This window comes from Cupressus sempervirens, chromosome 1 (assembly GCF_028749045.1).
Source record: "Cupressus sempervirens isolate cs-2001-9-10 chromosome 1, ASM2874904v1, whole genome shotgun sequence".
Taxonomy (NCBI): domain Eukaryota; kingdom Viridiplantae; phylum Streptophyta; class Pinopsida; order Cupressales; family Cupressaceae; genus Cupressus; species Cupressus sempervirens.
In genome coordinates, this window is record NC_143118.1 from 216,570,120 (window position 1) to 216,596,340 (window position 26,221).

Here is a 26,221-nt window from a genome sequence, read left to right on the forward strand (position 1 = left end):
TGATTGGTAAATTAAGATTAAGTTTTACTGGTTATCGATTCACCCCTCCCCTCTCAGTAACTTAGCCTATCTTATATTTCCAAAAATTAGTATCAAAGGTTTGTGATTCTCAAAGAAAAAGTTTAAAATCTTACCAAAGATCAAAGATAATAGAAGTATTCAGACATGATAAGGCTATTGATAATGGAAAGTTAGATTTGGAATTGGCTATTGGGAAACTTAATAAAGAAAAGGAGCAACTCTCTCAATCCCTAAAAAGAAGAAAAGATCTTGTAGTACAGATGAATGAAAAACTCTAAACTGAAGAAAGAATTGAAGACATCTATTTAGAAAGTAATTTAGATGAAGCTAATGAAGCAATCAAAGAAATATTAAAAAAGAATTGTATACTTAAAGAAGAAGTAGGAAAGTTGAAAAGAGAGCAAGAAATTTAGTCAATAAGATTGTGTGAAGTCATAGAAGAGAAAAACATTATAAACAAGAGATAGATGAAATTCAACATCTATCCCTTCAATAGGAAGAATTCATTGATCAACTTACTAATGGAAAAAAAAATATCACGAATCTAAGATTAGAGAATGAAAGATTGCAGAATGATCTAAACACTAAAAAAAAAACCAATGAGAGGATGATGAAATATCAAGTAGACATGGATAAATTAAATGAGAAAATCCAATACAAACAAAAATGCAAAGCAGGAATTGGATATACAAAAGAAGGTGAATCATCCAAGCAAGGAGCTCAAAATAATCAAAGACCTACTTGCAATCACTATGGTAAAGTAGGTCATACATCAAAAAAATGCTGGAGTAATGGTAAAACTAAATTCAATAGGAATGCTACAATTGCAATAACCGTGGTCATAGAGCTAATGAATGCAAAGAGAAACCTAAATTTGAAGGAAAATGTCACAAATGCAAGAATCATGGGCACAAATCTTTTGAATGCAAAACTAAGATATTGAATCTAGCATAATAGATTGTAAAAGCTATATTTGGTTGGGACTACAACACATGGTGCTAATGTCACTACTATGGAGAATTTGGACACATTGGAATAAACTATGTGAAGCATCAAATGAGGACAAGAGACTCCACTAGAAGATGTTTCATTTGTATAGAACTTGGACACGTTGCCAAGAACTATATAAACACTGGAAGAATTGAAGATGAAAAGAAAGCCAAGGCTGATAACATTAGAAAGTAGATGAGACAACAATAGATTTTGAAATCTTCTAAGAATGCAAGTTCGAGAAATGAAGCACATGTCACTCAAGAATTGGGTGACTCAAAAACTTCTACTTGATCTCACACAAGGATAACTAGAACTAATATTCTGAAGTAGACATATTACATTAGTTCCATTTAGCAAAAAAGAAAGATCCATATCAACATTCAAGATGTAGAGGAACATTGAGTGTCTAAGAAAATTCTGGACCCTGCCAAGCAAGGTCAAGAGTAACTAAGTCATTATGTGGACACCAAGTCATGAATGAATTTGCTAAGAAATTAATTCAAACTAAGTAGAAGATAGTCTTTCATCAAGCAAGTGAATGTACCAAGCATTTATGGTAATTGGAAAGTGAATTTTTTTAAAAATGCTGAAATTGAATTCATTTATTATCGTGAATTTTGAAGAGCTTATGCGAAGAGTGATTTCTATGCATCAAAGCAATCTATGTGATTTGTTGTTGAAGTTTTCTATGTTTTCATAAACCCTACTAAGCAATGGAAACCTAGAGTAACAAAGCCAAGAAAGGATCCAAGATGTTGGTTTGAGGAGTTCAATGGAAAGAACCAGACTTCAAGTTGAGTCTGGAAATTGCAAAAACTCTTGATCCTACCAGAGCTCAGTCAAAAATTCTACCATAGGCACTACTAGTTAACAATATTCACTCACATTTTCATTATTCAATTCAAGACATTGTAACCCTAGAAATGGATGAAAATTTTGAAACATTGTGTGTGAATGGTGCATTAAAACCCAAGCATCAACACTTGGAAGCCAAGGGTTTAATCCATATTCCACACATGCCTCGAGACTTTTAGATAAAATGGATAAGGTTTATCCTTAGCTATATACACAACAAGAAACTATGGTTGGAGTAGCCTATCTTGATAACAAAGAAAATGACTCATCAAATTACAAGACTCCCAAGGTTGACCAAGGCAAAAACTACCAAAACCCTAAGTCAGGTAGAATTGGAAAAGAAAACTCTTGCCGAATGGGATGGAAGAGGTATGAAGATCAACCATATAGTTGAAGTTTGGAATTCATGTAATAGCACATAAAATATATAGCTCTATTCATCTCAACAGTGTATCATGTGAGGTAGTGGATCTCGGTTTTAGAGTGGTGAAGAACAACATGTCCTTCGACCTTGCCAAGCTAATGTTGAACCAATTCAACAAAAACATGGAGGAAATAATAATTTTAAAGAATAACTTGTGTAAGTTCGGTTCATTTTTGACCTATTTATTCTTATTTGTACAAAAGTTTTTCCCTTCAAAAGGTATAGTTGTATGGAGAAAGGATGCACCTGTACTATATCAGATTAATGAGTATATAGCAGAGATGGGTGAAAATTATGTTAGTATCATGGACAATTATTTTGATTCATTTAAGGATAAGATGAATAATAGATTCAAAATTCCAAAGAAACTTGTAGAAGATTACAAGGATGATGTTTATTTTATGGTAGATTGTGACAAAGTGTACATACAAGTAGTGAAACCTAGAGTGGTATGGTTTAAGCCTCTAGGCTATGAGGTTAATATTGATGACACTAGGGATATCATTGAGGCATTGTTGAATGAACCTGTAGATCCCAAGGCCACATATTTTAGAACATATGATGAAGCCAAAGCTAGAATTGAACTAGAAATAAAGCTTCCTCAGGCAATCAAAAAAGGAAAGAAGAGGATAAAAAAACTAAGATAGACTAGTTCTACTCTCCTATTAATAGAAGGTAAAGGAGATGATGTGATAAAAGATGATGCAGATGAAACACAATAAGAAGAAGAAGAGACAATCAAGAAGAAAGGTAAGGTTATTATAACCAAACCTACTGAGTTGTCTACTGTAGTATTTACAAGAACATCTAGAAAGAAATTGAAATTAGGTGAAGAAGTAGAGGATGTGATTTTCAAGCAACCTCCACCTACATTTCTAGAGAAATTGAAAGATATTGATTCTAGAGCTGGCATGGAAAATTTTAAATCATTGAGGTATGAGGCTAGAAATAAAGAGGAGAAGAACCAAGTTGAAAACATGATCATGTCGAAGCTAGGAAAATGGAAATATTCACCTGACCAACTTGCACAATATATTCTCAATGAACTGATAGAAAGAATCAAGCAAAATTGAAACATGCCAAGAAAATTCCAAAGAACATATATGACTTGACTCTGAGGTAGCTCATGTTGAGTCTTAATGACAAAGAAATAAAAGAGTCCATGAAGCAGAATGAAGAAAAACTCACTTTGAAATTTAACACTTTCTTAATGCTGATCAATGACATTGAATATGTGGTGAAGAATTCCACTAATACATGAAAGAATATTTTAAATCTTCATCATTAGAGTGATTTTATTATTAATGTTAGTGATAAAGATGATGGTGAAGATGACAAGGAAGAAGAGGACAATGATAATGAAGAAGAAACAAATGATGATAATAAAGATGATGAGGAGAAAGAACATGAAGCCAATGAGGAGAGTCTCCCTGAGATTCAAAGCATTGAGGAAACTAACCCTAAAAAGATTATAGCAGAAATTATGGCCTCACTTCCTCACTCTCTAAGAAAAGCTTTAAAGCCATCAAGCTTAGAGAAAGCTTCTACCAAGTTGGTTGTGGAAAACACTACAAATCCAAGCACTCAACCAATCTTTGCACTTGTTTATCTTGGTACTTTAGTGACTGAAGTGATCAACACTTCATCTATTGATCATTTAGTGCTTCCTCCTTCATAAATTTTGGCTCCTCAACAACAAGGTATTTCTATAATTAGTGCAATATCTACTTTTGTTTCTAGTCCTTCAATTTCCACTATTGCTACTATTCCAAGTATGCAAATAGTTAGTACTAAGACAATTGAGAGCAAGCCTCAATCAAGTACTGAGGTGTCCAACAAAGGCAAAGACAAGGAAGAAGACATTGATCTTGATGAGGATAGTTATTTTGAATTGGTATATCTCTACTCTAAATCTTGATCAAATGCATATAGTAGGAGAGCTTTTATAGAAGAAAGCTAAGCAATAAAGGCTTAGAGAGGAGAGGAACAAAGAGCATCAAGTGCTCAAAGATGCAAATAACATTATTGTAGATGCACTAAGCATTGAGGTTGATACTTCCCAACCTATTTTGTCTCAATTAATAGAAGTGGTCCAAAAATTTAATGAATATTTGAATGGGCAAGAGAAATTATTGCAAAGAGTAGCAAAGAAATTTGAAAATAATGTATTGGAGCTAGTTGCATAGAAGATTGAACTATACTAAGTAGAATTGTCTACTATCCTTAGCTCATTAGAAACCTCTACCAAAAATGTCACTTCTCTCTTCAATAAACTATGTGATGTACATCTATCTTTACATAGGAAATCAAAGATAAACTCTCCAAGGTAGATGAAGATATGAAGGCAAGTGCACACCAGCTGTCACTTGATCTGAGCTACAGTTCTACTCATTACACAAAGATCAAATTTTTGACTGATATGCAAGTAGAATTACTAAGAGAAGAAGCTAGGATAAGGGCCATAATTGTAGATATACAAGTCATGCTTCTTCCAAACATGGATGCATTATAGAAATACATTGCACATGCCAAAAGTCTCATTTATGATAACAACTTCTCCATAGCTAGTCACATGATGGAATTATCAGAACAGGTTCAGATTGCATTGCATGCAAGCAAGGTGTTGTAAGAAAATTGGGCCAAGAAAATGTCACTAATTTTAAAGGTACATTCTGAATTTTTGTCACATTTTGGAATAACTGTATAGCATACACCTTTGAAATTTATGTCAAAAAGGGGGAGAATATGTGATGATGCAATAAAAGGGGAGAAGATGAGAATATATATAACATGTGAAGTATATTGTATATATGTATGAGGGAGAATCATAATATTATACATATACATGTACAGATATTTGGATAAACATCTCTTATAAAAACAATTTTGGAAAATCTCAAAAATAGAGTATGTTATCAAGTTGAAGACACAGGATGGAGACTAAAGGTTATTTTTAATTTTTTGAATTCAGTTTTGATTGATAAATGTTTTTGTCACTAATGCCAAAGGGGGAGATTGTTGACATTAAAATTAAGTTTTTTTATTAGTGACACACATACTTAATCAAATGGTTAGCAGCTACCAAGCTTATCTTGTAGTTTATAGTGTTAACCAAGTAACTCAAGCTCTACTGAGTTCTACAATTGCTAGCAATTTCTAGGAACAATATTCAGTTTGCACCAAGTGATATCTACCAAGTTGGTGACTATTAGTGTAAAATAAGTTTCATAGTGTTTACCAAGTTTCTTAGTGCAAAGTAAGTTTTCTAGTGTTTACTGAGTTTTCATCTTTAGTAATGTGAATCTAGTGTTGATCGAGCTATGCAATGTCAACCAAGTGATTTAGTTTATATGTTGAGTTTCATAGTGTTTACTAAGTCACCAATGTAGACCGAGTTCAAACTACTTGGAAGTGATTAGTATGAGCCGAGCTTCTATGTCTATAGAGTACATGATGATGTCAAGCATTGATAATGGTTGCCAAGTGTTAGAACCTCACTTAGTTTGTCTTTACAACTTGAGTACCTGTAGTTAGGTTGACTTTGTGTATTTTGGTGAAACTTGTATTGTAGCTAATCTTGATGAATTGTAAATTGGATTGGTATATATGTAATGTATTGTATCACATCCAAAGAAGAATTATATAAAGACAAGAAATTCTTAAGTAGAAGTGCAAAGTAAGAAGGCTACAACTAGTATAAGGAGTAAAAAAGATTTATCTATAACAACAAGGTGATCATTACACTCCAACGTAATCTCATTCAGAAAAGTCAAAGTTGCAAATTAGAGATCAGCCAATGGTTCATCCTAACAACTAGAGTAGTTAAATCTTTTCATAGGGTAGACTTAATAGTCTTTTGTAAATCTCTTTACCGAGTGCATACTTCATTGTATGTTTGTAAATCCTTTTACAAGGTGGACCTAACAGTCCTTATTGCTCCTAATAGGGAAAATTATCAAAAGTGATCATTGTAAACCTTAACAGGCCAACTTTATACTACAATACTAAAGCTTGTGGGTATCATCCCCACCTCAGTTTTACTTGTTTAGCACCATCTGTCAAAACATTAAGAATGATTTGGTTAAAGGAACTTTGAAAATGCCAACAAGATGGAAAAAATTTGTATGTTAAATGTACCTTATCACACAAGCTGACTAAAGAAATCAATAGTTAGATAGAAAGAAAGGTGAGTGAGCTAGAGACTCTATCTAGCCATATCCACCATCCATCTTGTAAAATAGATGATTTTGAAGGACAAGTGGCTAGTATCCATAGTGATATCAAGAAAATATAACTTTAGAAGGAACAAATTTTGAAGAGGATATCTAATTTCAGAGAATATATTTCTCTAAAACTATCTTTTGTTGAGAAATAGTAAGAGGAATGTTTCAAGGCCAAGGAAACATATTCCAACTTTTTGTATTTAGATCTTAATGCAGTTGAGATTGCATCATATACTCTATGTGTAATACTCACATTAGTTGAATCCACCAAGGAGAAATGGACTAAGGGTATGGATAGTCTTAAAGAAAACTTACATGATTGCATGAAGATCATATAAACATAAGGAAGGACACATTTTTGGACAAATTTTGAATAGTTTCTAACATCTTGACCTTTGTCATTGATGTCAAAGGGGGAGTAGTTGTAGAAGATTATGAAGTGTATTTTAAGGGGGAGCTTATGTAATATTGGAGAAATTGCAATAGATGTAATGTAAGGTGTTATTCATTTTTGTTTTGTTAAGCTTTTGTCACTTGGCCAATTTTCCCTATTTTGTTGCCATCAATACCAAAGGGGGAAATTGTTGACAATTGGCTAATAGTGATATGAAATTATTATCAATTATGGAAAAAAATGATGTACATGATCACAAGAAACCTCAAGAATAAAGATACTTAGTGTTTGGTAATCAAAAAATTGTCTAAGTATAGAATTTGGTTTACAACAGTGTAGTGTTTTGTTTATAACTTGTTGCTGACATCTTTTTATGACTAGTGAAGTTAGATGGAGATAGTATACATGTTGATGATGATGTATATAACCTTGAAAGTAAGTAGGAACTATAAAAAATAGAGATAAACTTATTTGAAGCAAAATAGGACAGCAAAATAGAAGGAAATGATTGTTTTGTTTACAAAGTAATTATTTATCCAATTAGGGCCGAGATCCTAAATGTTTACTCTAGAAGTGGATTGTGGTTTTAGCTGACCTAGTAGAAATTTATGTAAAGGCATGGTATTTATTCAACAAACATCTTGCAATGAGAAAGAGAGTAATTGTAATTGTGATTATATGCAAATTTTTATGAAAGCGATATATGAAAAGTTTTATATGAGCTATTTGGTGATCCAAGATCAAGCTGAAGATCAGATATCAATCAAGGAAGAAGATACAATACTTATACTTACTTTGATTACTTGTTTGAGCAATGAGATCTTCTTGTAATTAGAAGTGCATGTTTGGGAAGTGAGCTCATTTTGTATCCACTATACTACAACTCCTAATAAGGTTTGAATCTCCTCACAGGGATTCAAAGTCTTCTAACAAGGATTCCTTATACTAAATTTTCTCATTGACTCCTAACAATGTACATCCTCTAACAAAGAACTGATATATCAATATATTATCTAGTGGGTATCATCCCCATCGGGGTTTTCCCTTGGCCAGGGTTTTCCTAGCTAAAAAAATATGGTGTAATGAGTTATCTATGTGCATTGTTACTATTACTATTTTACTTTACTTTATTTCTTTGTTATGCATGGTTTAAAGTAAGAAATAATATCCAGTTGGTGACTAAATTTTGTAGATTACTGATATCCCCTCCCCCTAGTAATCCCTATTTCTAACAATGTGATTGTATTGATTGAATATTATAGTTTGTAAATGGATGAATGAATGAATGAAGTATGTAATTAGATGATAATGGGGAATTTAGATTGATCTTAAGGGGAGGGGGGTGAGGCCAAATGAGCTTCCATCTTCACATGGTTGGTCTTGTTAAGTAGAGAATATTGAAGTATTCTCAAAACTAAGTGAAGCTCAAACTAACATACCAAGGATATATTACTAACCAACTAATAGTTTATTTTCTTTGAGATAGAGTTTTGTGTCCATTCCTTTATCAATCACTACCCTTTTAGGCTCCTCAATTTCCTAGTTTCTATTCTTTCTTTTGCTTCAAAACTATTACCAAAGTAGCAATTTATTTTTGATCATCTTTAGCTTTGTTACCAAGAAATATAAATTTGATCTTGATACCTTTTCTTCCTTCAACTTCTATTCTATTGAATTCATTAGGTTTTCATCCCTCACACACATTTTTAATAACTTGGAAGGAAATTGTTTTGGGAGTGAATCCTCAATGGTATTTAGCTAAACTACAAATTGGTTTGAACTAGAATGATGGAGGATATAAGCTGAGACAATATATTGAAATCAATTTTTATTGAGATTCTTTGGTGATTCTCCATTTTTTTTTTTTCTCTAGGATTCATTACATCATTGAATTCACCACCTATAATACAAATCTGTATTCATTATAACATTAAATTTAAAATTTTCAATATTTTTGTCAAAAAATAAGATCATGTCCAACACATGCTTAAACCAACCTTCCATACTATGATTAGCATTAATACTAAAAAATATCTCATAGTCTATTCAAGAAGAGAAAATAATTATCTAGTATACATTGTGCAAATTTGATACACTTTAGTATTTAAATCTGATACATATTTGATATGAACAATGATTAATGATGAAGGGGGCAAGATTCAATAGCTTCTAAGATTCATCATTTCTATTGAAACATATTCTTTAGTTTATTGGGTCTTTCTAATATTTGGTGAAGAGAAGGACTATATATGGATTATAAGGGTCTATTAGATCATATGATGATAACTTATTTGGGTTGTTGATGCAAGTCTATTAGTGGAAGAACCTAAATGAGACACCAATATGATTATTTCACAAAACAACTATCCATTAAACTTGAATATGGGTAATGATCATGTGTTGCTGGTCCAAAATACTGGTTATTTGAGTACTATAGTGAGTGGGCTAATGACACTACCTAATAATAACAACTATTGCTGTGATCTCTACAAGTTGTGTGGAAAGTTTCTGCTGGATGTTTAACACTTCACTAAGGAACGAGGGGAGAAATGTCCTACAAAGATATTAGTTTATAATGCTCTACAATCACCTCAAAAAGATGGCACATAGAATTTAAAAACAACCCATGGTTCTTGTATTCAAATAATATTAGATAACTTATCATGAGAGAGTGATATTGTTTTTAGCATGGATCAAAGTGTATTTACTTGGTTGAAATAGTGTTTCAATCAATAGTGCAGTAACTCTTCTTACGTGTTCAAAAAAATGTTTGAATGTGTGTTGAAATGCATGGTTGACCTTGTTCAACATGCTTTGCTTTCCTATATAATGCTCATATTCATATTTAATGTGATTGTGTTGGCATCTCTATTATCCATGACTTGAATTAACCTACCACAAATTATTCTGTAAATCCCAATACTTACAATTGACAATCATTCCATTCTTTCTATATGTAAATGCACTTACAGGCTATAGAAAAATAATATGTAAGTTTCAAGTATGCCAAACTAGAAATTAAACTATACCAATTCAACTAACACATTTGATTTAGCCTAAGTTTAGTCAACTTTATTAGCATGTGAAATATGCATAACACCATTCCTCCTAAGTGTTTCCAAAGAAATACCCCATTCCATAAAGTATTCATAAATTTGCAACGAGAAATATGATTTTCATAAAAAACATCTATAAGGCTATAAGTAATGCATGATGTGTAGTTACCATCATAAAAACTACAAGAAATGAACAAAAATACCCAGAGTTCCATTGATCCATAAATAATCATCTAGGAAAAATTATGTGTGAAAATCGGACTAGAAGTACAAAATGTTTAACGTCAAGTAGAATAACTATTGTACAATATTACAGGGAAACTATCCAAAAAGGATTTCTATGCTTCTTATAATATTGATTAACAAAACTTCAACTTGAATTCAAAATACTTCATAGCATCAACATAGGTACAAGAAAAACTTAACATACCATTTCAATAAGAATTAGTCAACTTGAATGTCATGTTAAATATTCATTTTTAAATATTCAACTTGAATTATGCTGTTACTCCCTTATAACCATAAAAGTAAAGCTCACACCCCACCACTATCTAATTAACGAAGCAACCTAAAAAATAAAAAAAATATCACTTTTTATTGACTGATCTTATTATTTCCACACCTTTCCACTATCTAATTAATGATCAAGAAATCCACAATAAAAATGTGGCTGTACACCACTCTTTGTTAAATTAAAGCAATATGTAAATTTGGCTACTTGTCAAATAATCTACAGTCAAAATTTAAGTAAATACTCAATTTTTCACAATCAAACAATCAAACCAAATGCATTAGCATTGCCACAACAAAATATAAGTAAATCCTCAATATTTCACAATCATACCAAATGTATTAACACATTAGCACCAATTTCAATTAATTCAATACTAAATAATGTAAGTGTAGCTATATAATCAATTTTTCAAAATAAAACCAAATGCATCAGCAAGAGATTCTTTCATTAAACAATATGCAAAAGATGGATGGTATTGTATCTTAATCCACAATTTTCAAAATCATTAGCACCAAGTTTCATTTGATTCAACATTGTCAGCATTGAGTATCATCCCTAATTGTGAAAGAGACCAATTCAACAAATTGTGAAAGATACAAAGATACCAATTTAACAAATTGTGAAAGATACAAAGAGACCAATTTAACAAATTGTGAAAGATACAAAGAGACCAATTTAAGATATTAAGAGACTATCATCTTCATTCCAATTTAAGATACTAAGAGATTTCCATTTTCATTCCAATTTAAGATACTAAGAGACTAAAGTCTTCATTCTCTTGAAATCTTGGTTTACCATTTTTTCTTCACAAATATAAGATATAAAAAGACTAATTTAAAAAATATAAGATACAAAGAAGACAATTTAAGATACTAAGAGACTATCATCTTCATTCTATTGAAATCTTGGAATCTTGGATCCTGGCTTCTACTAAAGGTCAATCCTCATGTTTTACCAATTTGTGTATTAAAAATATAAGATAGATTTCTCTTTGGCATTTCCATTCCACATTACCAATTTATAATATACACAAATTGTCATTTTCATTCTACTAAAATCTTGGTTTGACTAAATTCCAAAAGTATTTAGGAGGGTCAATCTTCACATGTTACGAATTTGTGTATTAAAAACACACATTACGAATTTGTGTATAAAAATATATAAGATACATTTTTCTCTTTAGAATTTCCATTTTAGTATATCTCATATTATTTACCTACCCTAGTCAGAAGAGAAAATGTCTTATTGATCAAGCTTGCAAATCCAACAATTGATAAAGCTTACAAACCTAGAAATGTAAAGACTGATATCTTACCACTTGGTATAGGAATATGCACAAGGAATTTCATTTTAGTATGTCTTTAAATTTTATTTTTTATCTATGAATGAGTGGTAAGAAGTTGAATAATATCAAACTTTATATTGTAGTTGGCCTTACAGAAATGCAGAGTGTCAACATGCACTACACAATCTACAAACAACTAGTAAGAAATAAATACTTTATAACATCTTACCACAAGAAGTGTTGATACATATATAATAAAGGATTGAAAACTAGGGATTCAATCTTACATAATGAGAGAATGCTAACTGAGTTACAACTAAACACATTTTGCAACTCAACACATTTTAGTCTCCCATTCTCTAGACATAGCAATTGATGTAACATCCTACACAAAAATTCAAGGTTGTAATAGAAACAATGGATAAATGGGTCAAAAGATAATAGCCCTTTTTTTCACAGATCAACCTTCAAAAGGTTGTTTTAAACTATAGATGAATTTAAATGTGCACACAATTAAAAAGTTTGAACATATTGATTGTCTTGCCATATTTGATATGGAGGCTATTATATTCAAAGGTGTTTATCATTCATGGAAGGTATTTAAAAAATACACCTAAAAGGTAGTTAAATATGTGAAACTATAAATTTCTTTTAGTAAAAAAAAAATGTTATTTACTATTGTGCAACGTAGGTCCACAAAGCTCCATCAAAAAGACTGTACATGACCTATCAACATAAATAATAGTGCAATTATCACTATCAGCTTAACCCTTGTACTTTCAAAGGTACAAGTGCTAGTCAACAAAAACTTTCAGCACTTGATTTACCTCTCTATCAATTATTTACTCTATTTTTTGTATACATTCTTCTGACCAACATTCCCAAATACGATCTAATATCTCAATGAAAACATGATTGCCACTTTTAAGTAGATTCTAATATCCTTTTCATTCAAGGCTAAGACTTCTACATATACACTTCTCAATGGTTTCTTCTAGTGAGGATAAATTATCCTTTAATGACTTTACAACACCCACAAACATGTTAACTTGAAAAGTGAAGTTACCATGTTTATTATCATTTGGGTCTCTTTCGTAGGCAATTTTTTCTCTAATATTTTTGCTTCTCAACTGACATGCTTCATCATTTATTTTGAAAATCATTTTGAACCATTTTTTCATGTAGCTCCTGTGAAACATGTGGGGTCTATTGCAAGGCAAATGGCATGACTTTAATGGAAAGTCATAAACATGAGTTAAAAAAAATGTCATTTAACATTTTGGTAGGAATGATTATGAGTAAATTTATCTAGGGTAGGTAGAGATTCTACCACTTGGACTGCCTTTCTCATTGTAATAATTTTCCTTAGGGAAAAATTCACCCAAGAACAAGAAGCACAATAACTAGCACAGATAGACCAATAGAGTATGATCAGAATAACAACATGATATTCAAATTTTTTGTATAGTACACTAGAGGTGCCTGTATATAAAGGCCTCTATGATGCATCTAGAATGTCTAGGAGTTAGCAATATGATAAACCTCACAACCAAGCACATGTCCACCAGGAATGGGTTATCCTCCATTAAGCACAAGAGCTAGTACAATGATGAGAGGATAAGCCTACAAAGGTGTGTCATGTAAAATTATGTTGTAGACACCATGTGCTAAATTGAGATTGTAAACAACTATGTTATCTCCATGACAACTCAGTTGATTATGAAAACTCTAATGATGTAGACACCATGTGCTAAATTGGAGTTTCTTAATCCTATGTTGTCAACAAGACAACTTATATGAGTACACAAACTCCTAGGTGTCTAACCTAGTAAATAATAAAATAATGCATTTATTCTATGTAAATTTAAGTAAATTGTAAATAATAATTATTTACACTAACACCCCCCCTTAAGTGCAACTTAGGGGAATTCACTTAAGCTCACAAAATCTATGATGAGATGCATAATGGGTCCTGGCTACTAGGCCATGTTAGGTACCCAAGTACAAATGCAATGCTAAAATGTAATGAAATCTCTTTGCAAATAGAGAAAGAAGGAATACCTCATGGGAAAAACCATCCCCCAAAATGAGAGATCTATACAATAGAGAAGAGAAGGATCATGTGACCCCCCATGGTGAAAAATCCCTTGCCCCCAAGAGATCTTGCAAATCAAGATACTTGACCTCTGTGAATGGCTTGGTGAAGATGTTAGCTACCTTTTTCTCAGTAGGAAAATATTGCAATGTGATGACCTACTCATGAATCAAGTCTCGAATGTAGTGCATATGAACCTCAATATTTTTTTTCTACTAATGCTTAACTAGATGTTTTGAGATGTCAATAACACTTTGGTTATAACAATGGATGACTGTGGGTTTGGGTAGATCAAAACTAAACTCCTTCAAAATTTGTTGTATCCAAAAAGCCTCTATCACTGCATGCATAGCTCCTTGATACCCAAACTTAGTTGATGAGAGAGATATGTGTTTTTCTTTACTCTACCAACAAATGGTGCCAAAACCAAGATGAAATAGATATCCTAAAGTAGACTTGCAAGAATCAAGGTCCCCTGCATAGTTTAAGTTTGTATATCCTACTAACTGAAGTCCTATACTAGCTGCATAGTGTATCCCATGTGTATGTGTAGCCTACATGTAATGTAAGATGCATTTCGATGCTTTCTAATGAAGTTCATGTGGCTCTTGCATGAAGTAAGAAACTATGCCAACTACAAATGAGATGTTAGGGTGTGTGTGTGTCAAGTAGATAAGGCTTCCAACCAACTGTCTATACAAAATCACATCAACAACTAGAGTGGAATAGTTTGTTTCTAACTTAACACCTAAAAGGAATGGGGTAGCTGTAGCCTTGCAGTCACTCATGCAAAACCAAGCAAGAAGATCAAGAGCATACTTGGGTTGTGATAGTGTTATCCTTGATGAGGACTGATGTATCTTGATACCAAGGAAATAGTGTAATAGACCCAAGTTTGTCATCAAAAACCTATCCTACAAAGTAGTCTTTACATTGTCGATGATGGATGTAGTACTTCCTATAATGATCAAGTCATTTACATAAAGTACAAGGAGCAAATGTTGTTGGAATATACAAGTAGGAGAATATAACTCTAAGGGGAGGCGGGGGGGTGAATCAGAAGTATCTAAATTTAACCTCTTTAAAACCTTTTAACTGAAATCATTCACATGCATCTAATCCATCGAATAAACATGAAAGTAAAGACATGCATGAAAATAGATAACACAAGCATTGGTAACCTAGAAACCCTCCAAAATGAGAAGGAAAAATTGGGGTGGGGATAGTACCCACAAAGTATCACTACAATAAAATGTAACTATTCAAGATTACAAAGTTTGACCACTTAATGGTCTACCCTATGAAAAGCCTATCCTGTTGAAGCCTTTACACCCTATTAAAAGTGACTTGGTTAAAGGATTTATAAACATTCATTTGGAATGTTACCCTATTAAGGATCTACAATGTGTCTATTAAACCAATATGGCTTCTAGACCAACCTATCATCATAGGATTTTCATTCTCATAATACAATAGTTAGAAAGTATAGAAGAATATCTTGACCTGATGTCTTGCAATCCTTAATTGATGATTCTAGACCCTTGTCCTACTCTGTCTATTTTGATACTTGCTTGATCTAATGTGTCTCTTCTCAAAATTTTAATACTTTGTTATGATCAACTAAATCCTGCAATGATTCTCTACTCTTTCTAAGTCTTTAAACACCCCTCTAAATTTTTCTATATTTCACCCATACACTTCTCACTCCTCTACACATAAAATGGGGTTTTGTCCTCTTTTTTAGAGACTTCGAAGCCTTAAGGTTAGGTATGAATCTATGATCCATATTCACTCTTCATTTCCCACTCAATTCTTGCACTTTTCCTATTGGTTGCATGCCTTCTCCTATTTTCTTATTGGCTACATGCTGATTACATAAGACATGCAAAAAATTAAATCTTATCATCAAGATCCTTTGAGATTCATCCTATGTTAGCTCCAAAAATGGTTTACATCTAAGTTTGTGAAGATACAAACTCATATGCTGATTCTGTGTTACTTGGCACTTAGTAGTTGCTGATGCTCAACACATATAGGAATTCTGTCTCACTCAGCTACTATAATAATTCTATTTCACTCGACATCTATACTTTTCTCAAAAAATATAGTGACTCAACATCACTTATCACTCGGCACTTGAACTTCACTTGACACTTGAACTTCACTTAGCACCTATTGAATCTCCGACTTGGCACACATTTTAGCTTGGCATCAATTTTACACTTAGCATCATCTTGAGAATTTGGTTGTGTGTTGACACTCAAATGTCAAACCCAATTTGAGACCAACAATATCCCCCTTTGACATGAGTGGAAAAAACACTTAACTAGGCATTACGAATCTAATCTCTATGAGTATACTTCATATTCTATTCAGCATATGTACAAAACTTCAAAAACTTGTTCAAAATTTTGTATACCTCAAAAATTTGTAACTCCCCTTGAGCTGATGTGCCATCTTTGTATCAAAAATTATTTAAGCTAAATTTGTCTCATGTTGGTTCCATTACTTGCCTTATCATTCCTTTGCCTTTGTTCCTATGTATCCTATTTCTGCTTTGTTTGTACTCTTCCTTTGTTTCTACTGATACTCTTTCACACATCTTCATATCTTCTTATAGTTTTTATTGTCCTTTTGGCTATATCTCCTTATTACTTCCTCAAAATTTGAATATCTCCCCATTTGGATATCCTTTATTACCTTCAAAGAATGTGGTATTTGTATCTCCCTCATTCTTATTGTATGCACAATATTCATATCTCCCCCTATATCAAAAATATATATCTCCCCCTTTTTGACACTTATGTCAAAGGGTCCTAGGGATAAATAGAGTATTTAGCCAAAAAAATTTAATTTATCTGCATGATCATCTTCAAAGAAGCATCCCAGTTATTCAATGCTATTTCCAATAATTTGAGCTTGATACCTATCTTTGCTACAAGATTTACTAGGCCTTCTAAAGTAGAAATATTTGGGTCTTTCTTCAAAAAATTTTCTACATAGGCCTATTCCTTATGTAGGAGTTATAGATGTGGAGTAATAGAGGATTGAATCTATATTAATTTGGCATTAATATCAGCCTCTTTTGCTTTCCATACAACTAACTCTTTCTGGGTGTGAAGCATAGTTGCAAAATGCTTTTCACTTTGAGCTAGATCTTTGGGTAGCTGTGTGCTAGAAATCTTGAGATTTCATTCCAAGCTCAATATTCTTTGGCTAGTTTCTTGTGTGAAGAATAAGGAGTCACACAATTTGGAGTGCAATGAGAATACATTCCCAAGTACTATTTTAACTTTCTCAAATTTCTTAGCCAATTCTACTTGTGAAAGTGCTATTTCACTACATATCTTCTCATTGACTTTCATTTGAATCTTCTTTTTAGACCATTCTAATAACTTAACATTTGTATCAAGGTCTTCATTTTGTACCTAGTCTATTATGTTGGACAATTTCTCCATGATGGGCTTGGTTTCATTAGGTACTGGTATGCTGAATGCATCAAGAAATATGTCTTTGATTTCCACCAATGCTTGCTTCTATCTATACTCATTCTTGAGTATCTCCTGCTTCTTCATTCTCTCCAATGCCTCTTGCACTTCATTAATCTAAGCTAGGTTCATTGTCTTGGAGTCATAACTAGGTATGACTATTTCTTCATCAAGCATAGGGTTTCCATAGTGAAGTTCCCTTGCTACCTTGGTGGAGCTCGATCCTAGTGTTAAAATTTGTAGTGGTACTGCATCAATGCTCGACTACTTGGTAGGAGTCCCTAAGGTAGGCAAGTTCACTAGTGTTTGTATTGCCTCTTGCTCTTTTTATTTGGGGGTTTTCTTGTCTTCCTTATCTTCTCCTCTTCTGCCTTGATTAATGGTAATAACTTGAGGAGGTGCACCTTGACTTTGTATAGTAGGAACATCTTGTCCTATTTGTTCCTTTACTGGCTCCTTGGCAGTTGTTGTTGTTATGACTGTATGATCAACCTTAGCAGTTGCATCTTGTGATTCTTGCTCTTTAGGTTGATCTACTATAGTTGTGGGAGGTTGTTAAGGTGGTTCTTGTGTGTTCACCTTCTCCCTAGTGATCTTTGCTATAGCCTTTTGCAACTCTTCCACACTCACTAAAACAGGATTTGTGCATAGTTCTGATTGCAATGTAGTTTGATGAAGAATCTTCTTGAGATTCTCTATAGTTAGTGGATTGATTTTCTGACCTAAGGTGTTAGGAACATCCTTGACAATTACTATTTTTGAAGGTGCTATATGTGGACTTAGTAGTGGCATTTGGGTGTCTTGGACACTCTGTTCTTCTTGCTACTCTTTAGCTATTGCCTCTTCACCTTGTTGTGTCTTCTCCACTATTTACTCTTCTTTCTCTTTCTCTCCTTCCTTATCTTTTTCATTCTCCTCTTCTTCTTCATCATTTCTTCCCCAAAAGGGGTCTTCTTTCCCTTCCTTGACAATAGTTAATCCATATATAACCTTCCACATAAGAGTGGATTTTTGTACAACATCCTCAATTTGGTTTTGCAATATACTAAAGGCTCTGTATTTAGGTACAAATTTGCTCCCATGTTTCTTGCTAGCCTTAATTATTTGACCTTTAGTTAGGTTAGGCATTACATGAGCCAATGTAGACTCCCTTATTTCCTTCTCCATTTTGAGATAGTAATGTCATTTATTTTCAACTAATGAGCTTAGCTCATTAGACATTATACAGTTCAAGTGGGGTGTTCTTGAACTTAGCCATCATAGTGTAGATGGACTCTTCCACTATGGTTTTTTCTTCCCTTGACAATTTATTAAAATCAATGGTCTTTAAACCAGTTAAATTTGCATTCTTTCTAATGTTATTGCAAACATTTTCCAATTTAGATTTAGTAGAACAACTTATCAATCTAAATTCCTTATTATCAGACTTTATCTTTTCTTCATCTGATTAAGTGGGTGCAACATATTTTCTTCTCTTCTTTTTATCAATAGGCCTTGCTTGCTCTATTTATTTTTGCTTCTCCTATTCTTTTTCCACTTGGGGGCTGTTGCCCTGGTATCTACCCTTGTAGTTGGCTTGGCTGGGCTTGGTTTTGTTGCTTTTTGCTTCCCCTTTTAATGTGCAACTAGTTATTTTTGAGCTTTTCTTTTCTTTGGTTCAGCCTTTAGTGCCTCTTTCTTAGTACCTTCCTCTTCTTCAACATCCTCCCCCATGTCTTGGGTTAGTGCAAGTGTTTCTTGACCTTGTTCCTCTTCATCATCTTCTGCTTCTTCTTCTTCTTCTTCTGCCGCGCCTTCACCAAATTTGGCTTTAAGTTTCTTCACGAGTTTTTCTTTCTTCTTTAGTGTGGAGGCAGTCTTCAACTCCATACACACTTTTGACATGACCACATCATAGATTCCATTGGCTTGGTTTTTCATCATTCCTATTTTGTGTATTTAGTAGTGAGAAAACCTTGACTGTGTGTGTTGAAAATTGTTAAGACCCTAGGTAAAATTCATCAGAAAACCCTAGTGCTATGTCTTATTTTACCCTAGTTTTGAAAACCATTGAAAATGATATTTCAAACTAACTTTAGGTGGGAAATTTTACCCTAAGTTTTAAAATTACACAAGGATGACTTCATAAATTTTTGTTAAACCTTTTATATCCTTGTTTTTGACTGCAATTATTTCGAATATTTCATTGAAATTTTTTAATGTAGTACCTTTTCAACTCACCATTGATCTTGGTTAGATCGACAGAGGATGCTTTCCCACAAAATTGAAATGAAAGGTTTTTAACTATTGTTAGCAAGTGCCTTTGTGCCACATAGCCCTTACTTGTGTTAGAATATTAGTGCGCTGCAAAGATTATGACTTGTCATAGTTCGTCAGAACCTTTTTGCAGACCTGTCAGTATGATTAATGCACATTCTAAAATTCTTGCAATATCATTGGTTGATCTTTTAAATGAAGGAATTACTTTATGTTCAAGATTTATGCACTATTGATCTTGTTTAGGTCAAAGCCCAACACTTGCTTGCAATAAGAAAATGGACAAGAATTAAACAATGCGGGGACACACAAACAAGACATGTAGCATGATGTGACATCATGGGCCCACCCTTTTAGAGGGTAATAATGACATATCTTCCATGGCAGCTGTTAGGTGAGTTGGATTAAAGTGAAGTGTCTCATTGGTCATCCAGTTGACTCGATGTGGTCAAGGTTCAAGATTTTTGATCTTTGATCTATGTGAAATCTATGGTTAGCACATGCCTGCATTATGAAGTTGCATGGATATTAAGCAATGTAGGGAAGCACAAATCTGATGCATGGTGAAGGTGGGACCAATTGCATAGGGTATTGTATTGAGTTGTGCCAGGCTATAAAGAGATGCCTATGTGTAATGCTAGGTGGGCCAATAAAAAGGTTTATCTATAAAAAAAGGTTGGAAGCTTTACGACCATAGATCTTTTGAAGATGAGTGGTCAACACTTACCCACATCAAGAAACTACATTAGAGATTAAAAAATGTGGGCATGCACTTTTGTGCCACGTGGCCAAGTGGGATTAGGTTTTGGGAAATCTATTGCATCATGCCATGTTGTAAAACTGTAATATTTCAAGCACGTTCATTGGTCAAATGTGACATGTATGCCAAGCTAGGAGTGATGATGTCATGGATGTAGAGATTTTAATAGTTAACATGATAGTTGGATTTGTCAGAGCATGTTGGTTAAAAGGCATTATTTTATTGGTTAAATTGGGTGATTGGACCATAAAGGACAAAGATTTAGACCCACCATTGATCTTGGTCAGATCAATGAAGGGCGCTTTCCCGCATAAAGAACCTATAAGAAATTTAAGCAATGCGGGTAAGCACCATGAGGACATGTTTCCATGGTGATGTTAGCACCTCCATCTCAAGACTATTAAAAGGGTTTAAGCTTTTCCACCATTGATCTTATAGAGATTGATGACTAGCACTTGCCTACATCATGAAAATACTCACTAGTTAAGAAATGTGGGAAAGTGCCAACCTAACTGTGGCAAGTTTGATGTCAGAAACCACTTTCTTAGAAGATAATATGATACCTACTTGCGTGGAATTTTTTTAGAAGGCACTGATGCAAATAGAGAGTTCCTATTGGTCAACACAACTGACTAGGTATCATAAAAGTACAATAATCTATGATCATTGATTCAATCATGATCAAGGGTTAGCACTTGCCCACAATCTCAAGATGCAAGGATTTAAAATAATGCAAGGAAGCACTAGTGTGACATCTAGCAAAGTGGGACCAATCGTGACCAAAGTGGGATACTGTGTGCTAGGTTGGAATATTTATTAAGCCAGTTGTATATTATTTTCCACTTGTTTCCATAAAAGTGTGTTATTTCTCTTGGCTATTGATTTGGAGGAAGATTAATAGTTGGCACTTGCCTGCAATTTCAAAATATAAGAAGTTTAAGCAATGCCGAGAAGTGCCTATTTGACACATGACCAAGTTTTTAAAGCAATAAAGTAGGTTTGCTTTTTTAAATTGGGGCCATCTGATCTATTGGAATCAATGAATAAGATTCAAATCTAAGTGTAATATGAAAATAACAGCTAATGGAAATTAATACTACTCAAAGTTCATTCATGTGATCTCAATGCATGAATAAAATTCACTATTTTGCCATTATTGAACCACCTGAGTTGAATAAGTTATCAGAGCACAAAGAATTTTTAGAGCTAGGGTACAAAATTTCTACTAGGTGATAAGTAAATTACAAAAAAAATTACATAGAAGAGAAGCGTAATTCAGTGGGTAAGTACTCTTTGACTTCTGAACAACAAGAATTTAGAGTTGTCAAAGTTTAAAATCTTAGAAAATGCCTCCACAAAAGGAATTCTTTATGGAAAATTGATTATCTTAAGAGGGCTATGTACGATGATTTTCTTGAGATCTATAAATGAAATAACCAAGGGAAGAGAGCTGATTCCAAAAAACTCCAAGGTAGTTGTAGCTAAGAGTTTCTATGATAGAGAAAATTGGGTCAAAGATGCAAAGGTTTCTAAGGGAGGCCTCGAATTGTTTAAAAAATGGTTTGCTGAAGGAAACCTTGATACCCCTTTAAGAAATGTTTGGGAATTTGATATTGGGAAAATGGTAGTACCTAGGGTTTTCTTTGATAGTGATCTACTTACTAATTTGGCCAATAAGTATGATCATATCATTGGGTTTGTGAAGAATTATGCAGGAGACAATCTTTTTAAGGTTTCTCTTGAGTTGATTAGTGAAGTTTTCAATCTTAACCCTAACCATGCTATGCATGAGAAAATTGACATGGATGACCTTCAAGAAAGGTATGATGTATAGAGAACATGCCTAAGGATAGTGCCTTTGCAACAACATTTTGCTAGGATTGGTACATTTCCTTTGGTTACAACCCATACACCAAAACCATTGATCAAGAAACATTTCAAGCCTAGGGCTCAAGCATTATATTTCACCTTGTGAAAAATATTTGGGATGGATGAGAAGAAGCATATTAAAGGATCTATTGTTCTTATTATGGCTCAGACACTGCAGTTTGGAATGAGTAGTATTCTTGATTTTGCTACTTTTCTTTCACAAGAAATTCATAATAGTTTGGTGGGAATATCCCAAGGAAAGGTAAATAGACTCTTCTATTGGTATTCATTTCTTATGCATATATGTCTATATAAGGGAGTTACCTTTTTCTCTAAGGGTATGGAGTTAGAAGTAACAAGGAATGGGGAAAGGAATCCAGTCTAGTTGTGGAGTGTGGACATGACTTTAGAGGCTAGAGATGCTAGTTTTGTGAGGTTTGATAGATATTTTGCATCCAAGCTTAGACTACTCTTGAGAGGAGGTAGCCCTAGGATTCCACAATCTTTGCTAGAATTGGTCAGACCTAAGGACCATGCAAAAGGACTTTTGGTTAGTCATAACTAGAGGGATATATTCCCATACAATGTTTCTATAGTGATTAGAGTATATGGCTTTTTGTGGAAGCCTCATGCATTACCTTTCCATGTGCCTCTAAAGATAGGAATAACAAAGTTGTTATGCCATAGAGGAAAGATAAATGACTAAAAAAGGTACCTTTTTCCTAGTAGTCACTGTGGCCCATGATTTTGATTTTGTTAAAAAGGGATGGAAGCACCTCAACTCATTTTTGGATAGATATGACATGGTTGAATCCCATGCCAGATATACTAACCCTGAGGGATTTTATGAAATTTTGAGAGAAAGAATAAAAGCTACTCATATGGTGCAACAAGTTTATTTTCCTGAGGATGTTATCAGAATTTTTTTCTCTTTACAAGAGCAGGAGGTTAGAAAGGAAAAATGGATAGTGTTTAGTTAGACTTTGGAATTCATCAATTCTTTTGACTCTAATTACGATCCTCTAAAAGATAACAAATACTGGGGAGCCAAAATGCATGCATTGATGAAATTTTTTGCCGTAATAATAAAAATAATGAATGAGAAGAAGGCTACATATTCCAAAACATATCCAGATAGAGCTACAAAAGTACATAGAAGAATAAATAATAGAAACATAGTAGCTCCTGGTCAGTACACTTTGCAGAAGAGGGCATGATATGTGATGGTACAACATGTACAACAAGTTCCCCCTCAACGAAGACCAAGGCTAGAAAGCCCATCTAGAGCTAGTGCCCCAAAGAGGCAAAATTTGGAACAAGGATCCTCTTCTCATGTAGAAGAGTACTCCCCAAGCTAAACCCCAATCTGGATATATGATGAAGCATCCTTAAGGGAACAACTTAGATAGATTGGTGGAGAAGGGGATGTTATTGTTACCACCATAGACCTAGAAAGTGGAGAACCACAAGAGCCTCCTGCACCCTCCTTGGACCTTATAATTGCTAATTACCAAGTTAAGGAGATAGATCCAATAATTTCCCAAGATTCTGAGAAATTTATTAATGATGAAAATTTTGTTAAATCTAGGGATTTTGTACAATTTTTGTGGAGAAAGAATATAGGAAAATTTAAGAAAAAATGTGAGAAAATAAAAATAGAGCAACCTAGCAAACTAGAATCTATTATTCAAGAAGAGGTAAAGGCCAAGTTTTTGAGTGACTTTTCCTAGTTCACACTTGAGGCCGAGAGACAATTGGTCAAGCAGTCATGAGTCTTAATTTTTCTAGAGTGGGACGTAGCTAATGCTATGATTTTTGATTCAATTAGAAAGGAAAAGGATGTACAATATAAAATAGAGGAAGAAATTTTGCAGGCCCACAGGGGAGTTAAATTTAGTGATGATCACCAAGCCCCAGTAATCTGGTCAATTGAAAAGAGAGATAGAACTAGAATGTAGGAAATCTCTATTGTAGAACACACTAGTGCACTAATAGTATTTAGGGCTGGTGAGGTTGGTAGCAAACAATTTTTTGGAATGGCTACAAAAATGATGAAATTTGACAATTTAGTGTCTGGACAGGAAGAGGATAGGTTTGTACAACTCAATGCTAGGTTTGAAAAAGTTTTGAAAGCATATGAAGATAGGGGTAAATAGGTATAATCATTGGAAAACCAAGTATCTCAAATGGAGAAGCAACTTGGGAAAAGAAAGGTGGGAGAGTCCAGTAGACCTAGAATTGTATATCCCCCATGACCACCTATTGAACCCTTTAAGTCAATCCCTATTATTGAGATACTAAACCCCCCTGAGAAGCCCCGATTCTACACTATAGAGGAATTTGAAGAAGAAAAGAATAAGTTATATGCACTGCATGTAGAGCTGAATAGTCAATATGAAGAGAAAATAAGGTAGGGTGTAATGTATTTAATAGATAGAATTGAATGGCCAACTTTTTTTGATCATTTGGCAAGGATTTTAGAAATCAGAGATGAAGTTAAATTGAAACCTCTTGTATAGAAGTGGATAGAAAGAAATAATGATATCACTACTATGTGCATATCTATTATCCAATTTCCTTGTCATCAAATAGAGAAGATTTTTGATTTGTTAACTAAGTTGGAGGGTTTTGATGACAAATGAGACTCTTTTGTAAAAAGAGTGACAATTTGTTTTTCCAAGTACATAGTTGACAGGTTTGATTTATTCCCTAGTGCTCTAAAAACTATTGATAAAGTAAAGGAAAAAGAAGAGTGGAAAAAGGAGTTGGATGAGATATTTTTTTGAAGGATGAATAATGTCATAAATGAAACTAGGCACTTATTATGGGCAATGACTAATGAGGAGTTGGTTAAAGTGTAGTTATTCTATAGTGCCATCAAAAAAGACTTCATTGATATAGAGGCAGTTGGAAATTCTTTAATAACTGTACAAAGGGAGGTCCTACATTTTGATTGGCTTGATGACACTGTCTACAATGAATGGAAGGAAAAATTCATGTCTATTAAGTAGATGGCTGAAGATAACATGGTAGAAGATGATGGTGAAGTAACTGTTACCTTTATAGTTGATGATGAAGATGAGGAAAATCCTCAGGTTAAAGTAAGTTTTTAGGTAACCAAAGATGACACATCACTTTCAAGCCTGATAGCCACTTACTCCGAGGAATCAAAATGATAAAAGAATCAAATCATAATATTTTTGTCATTCCAAGAGATATAACAGAAAAGGGGCCTACCAAAAGAATGTTTAATGTATAAGTTTTTCTATTACAACATTTTTGTCTTTTTGTGATAGCTGTTTGAAAATATCTTTTGTTTAGGACAACTAACAGTTCTCTATGCCTGAAGATAGAGAATGGTCCATTTTCTAATGCATTTTTAGTTTTATACTTAAGATGCTTTCGATCTAGTCTTTGAGAAAAAACTTTATGATGTATCTTCTCTGATAATACAGTAATGTTGAGTGATCTTTGTGTTTCTTTCCAGAGTCATTCTAAGTTTATTACAATTGTATACAATTTTCAAGAAAAAATAATTCAAAATTTGAGTTGTCCCCATATTAGTTCTTGTTGAATTTTGTCTCCTTCACTATTATTTAGTTGTTTTGAGATTGTGTGAGTAAAGCTTGTTCAATTGAATGCAATTCATTTAGGTTGTATGTCAATTCATTACTGCTATTAATTCAATGAATTAAGTAAAGGCTTTGATGAACTTGATGGGATTGCTATGGTAGTAGAGAGGATATCTATAAGGATGAATTCCAATAGGAATTTTTGATAATATTTTTTGCAAGGCAACAAATCAGATCCATAAGTTGCAGTAGACTCTATGTTCCAATGGAATATGCACTAGTCAAGTTAATTTAGCCTCAAGATAAGATAGATCATAAAAAAGCATCAAGTCTAAAATCACAGTCAACTCTTTTTTAATTTTCTTAAAGATTTTCAAAGGTGGTCATCATTTGTTTACATGGAATGTTTTAGCCTT